Below are 6,000 nucleotides of genomic sequence, written 5' to 3' on the forward strand. Positions count from 1 at the left end.
CTGCTGTGTCTAGACAACATGAGCCTCCACCTGCAGGAGTACAGCTCATATGTCACTACTCACTTACACACTTAATCTCATGCTCTCATTTACAATTCAGGGTTTAATAGTCAAAACTCCAGCTGAAGATACATTTTACATTACATAAAATTTGTCAATTGCCTTATTCAAACTATAGCTGTAATCACTTGACTATCAGTTATTCCACTTCTAAACATCAATAATACATTCTAAACAAAACTTAATTCTAGATCTTTGTTTTTATTACAACTAGTCATAACTAATATGAGAATATCTCAACTAAGCATTTTTTATTTTGACTAAAATGCATTACTGCAACTTTATTATCAAATAAGAAATGTACAAGTAGATAGACACAGATACGGTGTGTTTAACGGTTCTATACGTGTGTGTGTGTGTGTGTGTGTGTGTGTGTGTGTGTGTGTGTGTGTGTGTGTGTGTGTGTGTGTGTGTGCATATATAGATAGATAGACAGATAGATAGATGTGTGTGTATATATGTGTGTGTGTGTGTGTGTGTATTTTTTTTAATAAATATTTAGACAATGTTGTGTTCTGTGGTACAATACAAATATTTATTGATTTATTTATATTTATTAATATTTATTGTCCATCAATCTGCTTTGGCTTCACAATTTTGAGAGACATGACAGTGCAAGACAGAAAAGCCATATAACAATACACAACCCAGTGCATATCTCGCTAAAATTCAAACATTCCTCCATAAAATAATCATAATAATAATTTTACAAATGTAACAAACAATAAGCAATACATAAACATTTCATTGCTGCTGAACATCTCTGGTCAGTCCATTTAAAGTCCTTATAGCAGTTGGGACAAATGATTTCTTATGCATCTTCCTATTTACCTATTTACCTTTCCTTGGCACCTTCCCAAGGGTAAAAGCTCAAGCACGTGGATTATGGACTTCCTAACAAACAGACGTCATGTCAGGATCAGGAACCACACTTCTTCCTCTTTAATCCTGAACACAGGAGTGCTGCAGGGATGTATCCTTAGCCCTGCATCCTTAACGCTGGACTTTACTCCCTCTCCACATGACTGCACCCCACTCCACTCCTGACAAACCACAGTGAAGTTGGCGATTGATACCACCCGTGTGGTGTGATATCAGTCAACAGTAAGACAACCTACAGGAAGAAGGATTGGTGCGACATCTGGCTGAGTGGTGTCTGCTTGGTCCTCAGTACCTCAAAAACCAAAAAGATTAAAGCAGACTTAAGGAAGTCCAGGAAAACCGAGCACTCTGCCCTTTACAGACACGGAAAGGAGGTAGCAAGGGTAGAGAATTTCAAGTTCATGGGAGTCTCAATCACACATGATCTGACTAGGTCCTTGAACACCTCCCACCTGATGAAGAAGGCCCAACAGAGATTGTTCTTCCTACAGAAGCTAAAAAAAAAAGCACAGCTGCACTGTTGCCGAAAAGACCTGCAGTGTGTGGTGAAATGAGGTCTGCACAAGCCAGTAACACAGGAATCTGTTTCACCAGCCCGCTCTCATTCCCAGGACATAAAATATCAGCGCCTTTTGTGTCTGATACCGAAGCCAAATGCACCCTTTGGTATTAGTATGAGACCCAGGAGGTTGTGACATAGTATAAAGAAAGAGAATGTCAGCTGATGGAGATGGTGGGGCTGGATGGTGGGCATGGAAGCCACAGGATCATCACACAACAGTTTTGTTGGAGTGAGACCATCTCAAGACACTTTTGACCGAGACTGTGTCCAGTTTCCATTTTGATGCCTAAAGCTAACCTTTCCCTAACCTTAACCAAGTGGTTTTTATGCGTAAACCTTACCATGTGACATTGGATTAAATGCAAGAAAACATGGTGCATCTCATACTGACTCCAAAAGATGAGGCACCACAAAGCCCTGGATATCTGACCACTCATTTTATCACATTTTATCATATTTTACTGTGTATATTTCTCTTTTTTATCGATTGATGTATTTACTCATTGTTAATTATTGCTGGTTGGCAGATTTACCTGTGCCTGGTAAATTCAAGAATTTAAATAACTCCTGCTGGCATTCACGATCAAGTATTTTTCCAGTTGATAGTATTGAAGCAGCTACAGATTAAAATAATTCATCATCAAATACATTATCCCTAAACATATGGTATTCATGATGGAAGCAGGGATCCATGTTTCCCCAAGGCAGGCTACTGGTAAGCTATCACTGAGTAGAGATACAAAGATGATCAACAAGAGTACCACACATATACTATTGCATCCATACTAGGATATAATATTGTAAGTGACAACACTCTCAATTAATAAGGTGTAAACAATCTGTACAATGTGCTGACTTGCCACAAAAGAGTCAGACACTACATGCATTTCTTAGATATGTAGTTTGTAAAGTTCAACCCATTGTCCAAATATGTGCCCAGATATCTAAAATGATCAACAAACTCAACAGGCACAAAGTTATTCATCACTAGCTGCATTGGAATATCCTGTTTGGTATTACAGATAACCAGTTCTTTTGTTTTCCCAGTGTTGATCTCCAGTGCACTCTGTTTGCACTCATATGGTAGCTGACTCCAATATATGTCTCACAGAATGTAGAAAAGAATAGAGGAATACAGACTTGCCACATGTGTTTGTCGATGACTAATCTCTAAATAAAAACTGGCCTAAATCACTAACAATTTCCTGGGAGGTTGGTGTGGTGACAATTAGTAAACATCCTGGTCCAGTGACTCTGGTTGATTCACTGCTGCATTCAGCTCATAAACCATAAACAAACATCAAACGTTGCTTGAGAGTGGGAAATCTATTAAAACTGCATGCAATCCACATCAAGAAAATTGTGCAAGATTCTCAGACATAAACTCAGACATTATGTGCCTGCAACAATTAGTGTGTCACTGAGCAAGACAGTGAACACTGTCCCCCTGCAAATATGTACCTGAAAGCTAAAGGGTAGTGTACATAATACTAGAGGTAAGATCCAAAATGGCTTAAACTACAAATGCATCATATGAAGAGCTGCAATAACGGTCAAGCTAAAGCTAGCTGCTGTGGTGGCCTTAGACCTTAGGCTAGTACCTGAGTTGGCCTGCCTCTGATAGATTTCTCCCTGATGGTCTGGCCCCTCCCATCTCATTGAGGGATTGGTGGCACCTGCTTGGAGCCTTCATAAGAGGGCATCACAAGTGGGGGCTCATCCAATTTTAACCTGAAAAATGTTCCACTTTTCAGTCAGCTGCAGTTGTGTAATTGGGTTGGGAGGCCCACAGCGACAGTGTCCGTTGTGTTTGAGATAAGCAGGTAGGGCTGGGGTCAGTATAGGTCTAGGGTGCAGGGTGCAGTTAGTTAGTTTCGGTTTGGCAGTCAAGAGGAGCTGCTTCATAATCACTCAATCTCAATTTTGCACAGAAGGCCAGCAGAGGGCAAGACAGCATGTAGGTCTCTAGGGGTCATCCATGAGCACGCTTATCTTGAGATAAGGACCCCACCCCGGACAAATGGAATGTTTGATCCAGCCAGGATATGTCATTCATGTGAAAACAAGGGACACTGGAAAGAGTGTCCAGTCAGTAAGACTTGACAAATATCAGCTCAATCCAGAAAAATGTTTGTGATTTTAATATGCAAATGATGCATTTCTGAGTGTTTTGACACTAGAATTTCTGGGAGTATAGTATGTCCATAGTACAGGAATATCCATAGTATACTATAGGAACATAGTATATCCCATAGTTTGGCATTATATAACATACCCCATTTTACACAGTCACAACACTCAAAAGTGGGAGTAGATAATTAACAAGTACACTTTAGTGTCTTTCATTTGAGCACTGGTATGACTTTCAGACCTATCAAAATAAGTTGAATTTAAAAATTCTTGCTAACTAACATTAGCCATTTTGCTCAAAGCATAACGTTATGCAAGGTCTACGTTTGTGCAGTAACGTTAGCTAGCTCACGTTAGCATGCTTGGCTCGGTCCTAAAAATACAATATTCTTGTAAATTATATCACATCAAAAAAAGCGCTAGCTAACGTTAATTGAATCAAGCAAACAAATAGCTGTTGTTTTTGCTCCAAAAAGCTTAACTTACCTCGAATTTAACGTAAGGGTGGTTCAGCCACTCCCTTTCCACCTCTGCCATGTTGCAGCCATTACTGATCAGAAGTGGCTCAAAGAGTTCACAAAGCTTGCATACCCCCTCCTCTCCATACTGCTCAATGGCAAAGGGACTACCTTCAGCTGGCATATTCACAGGATTGAACACTTCTGCGGCCAGGAGCACAGGATCTGTAGAAAATGTAGAAAAACGCTGGCCGATACATGCAGTGATGCTGTGTACCATTTCACTCCTTTGGCGATTGAAGGCCTCAATGGATGTTGAGGCCTTCAGTGTTTTCTATGAGCTTGATGCTTACAACTTCCTTCTCAGATGTGCTTTTATCAGTGCTTCCATCAAAAAGCAAGGGACAGTAGAGTGGCTGCTGTTTCACCAGCTTGTGAAGATCGCCTTTCATGGTCCCCGTAATGTGCTCAATAAAGAAGCAACAGGCCTTGGAGTTGTGGTATGTCACTCCCAGCTCCACACCATGCTTTCTCTCTTCTGACACTAATGTTTTAAATAAGCTGAAAGGCTGCTGACAGTAGGCCACTGTGTACGCTATGAATAGTTTGCACATCTTGTCTTTAGTGGGATCATGCAGTTTTTTGGAGTGATTGAACAGTACTTGACATGGCAGCAGTTGGAGCTGTGATTGATCGACATACTGTAGCGTGTATTTTGGACTTGTTGTGCGTATGTGCAGTGTCTTTTTTCACGTTTGTAGTGCCCTCGATATAGGGTTTCACAGTACCATTCTCCTGAGCCCCAGTTCCCTTATAGTACCTCCTACATATTTTACATCAGACTTTGGTGACTATACCGCTGTTGTCGTCATAAGGAAGCCAATCGTATCCCCAAGAGTCCACAGTATGCGTTGTTGCCGTCCTGGTTTTGGATGGGGGTCTTGGTGTTGGTGACACTGTCACAGCCAGGATTATCAGCTGGCCTGCCTGGGTTCCTGCCTCCCCTTGTGTCTCTCCCTGTGCATCACCCATCTCTCCTGGTCTCTCTCCTTGTACCTCTCCCAGCACATCACCTATATAGAAAAGATTAAGTTAGATAAGATTAGTTAGACAGACACAGACAGACAGACAGACAAATAGATAGATATGTCACTCACAGAAAGACAGCAAAATAAAACGCCACAAAATAATGCAACTTCAAATGCACTGCCCTTATACATTTAAATTATAAAGTGTAACTGTGGACTTATACAACATCAAACTCAAAGTACAAATAACCTACTTTAAATTAAACAAACAAACAAACAAACAAACAAACAAAAACATATCTATTTAGAGACAAACTCAAAATATCAGTCTTGTCCCCCCTGGGATTTCCGCCTACGATAACGTTACACACACTGAGAGGGAATTTAGCTAGGGCATCTACAACCTAGAATATGTAAAATATACCATATTCCTAAGTTTATGTTCCCACATATAAGGTTGCTTGTATAAAGGTTAGCTGAAAATGGATGAGAAAAATGTAACGTTATTCAACTTGAGTTGGGAACCGTAGCTAATGCAGCTAACTTTGAGCCGTGGACATGTTACCTGGCTAGATAACGTTAACCCACCGTTTGAATAAATCGTCCAGTTTTAGGCATTTAGCTGTCGAATTTAGCAAGCCTTTTTCCTTAAGTTGCTGTACTCTTTTTTTTTTTTTAATCTGGAATAAGAAGGCAACAGTTAGCGAGCTTCTCTTGAACTATGAACCAAGAGACATATATATATATAAGCAAAGGAGTGCTTATAAGATATAAGCACTCCTTTGTTTGATATAAGCACTCCTTTGTACCCTCCGCGGTTTCTCTTTTAAATGCCAGGAGGAAAAGGAATAGTCTCCCAAATTTGTAATGATGATCTCTC

This window comes from Myripristis murdjan, chromosome 19, assembly GCF_902150065.1.
Source record: "Myripristis murdjan chromosome 19, fMyrMur1.1, whole genome shotgun sequence".
In the NCBI taxonomy this organism is placed as follows: Eukaryota; Metazoa; Chordata; class Actinopteri; order Holocentriformes; family Holocentridae; genus Myripristis; species Myripristis murdjan.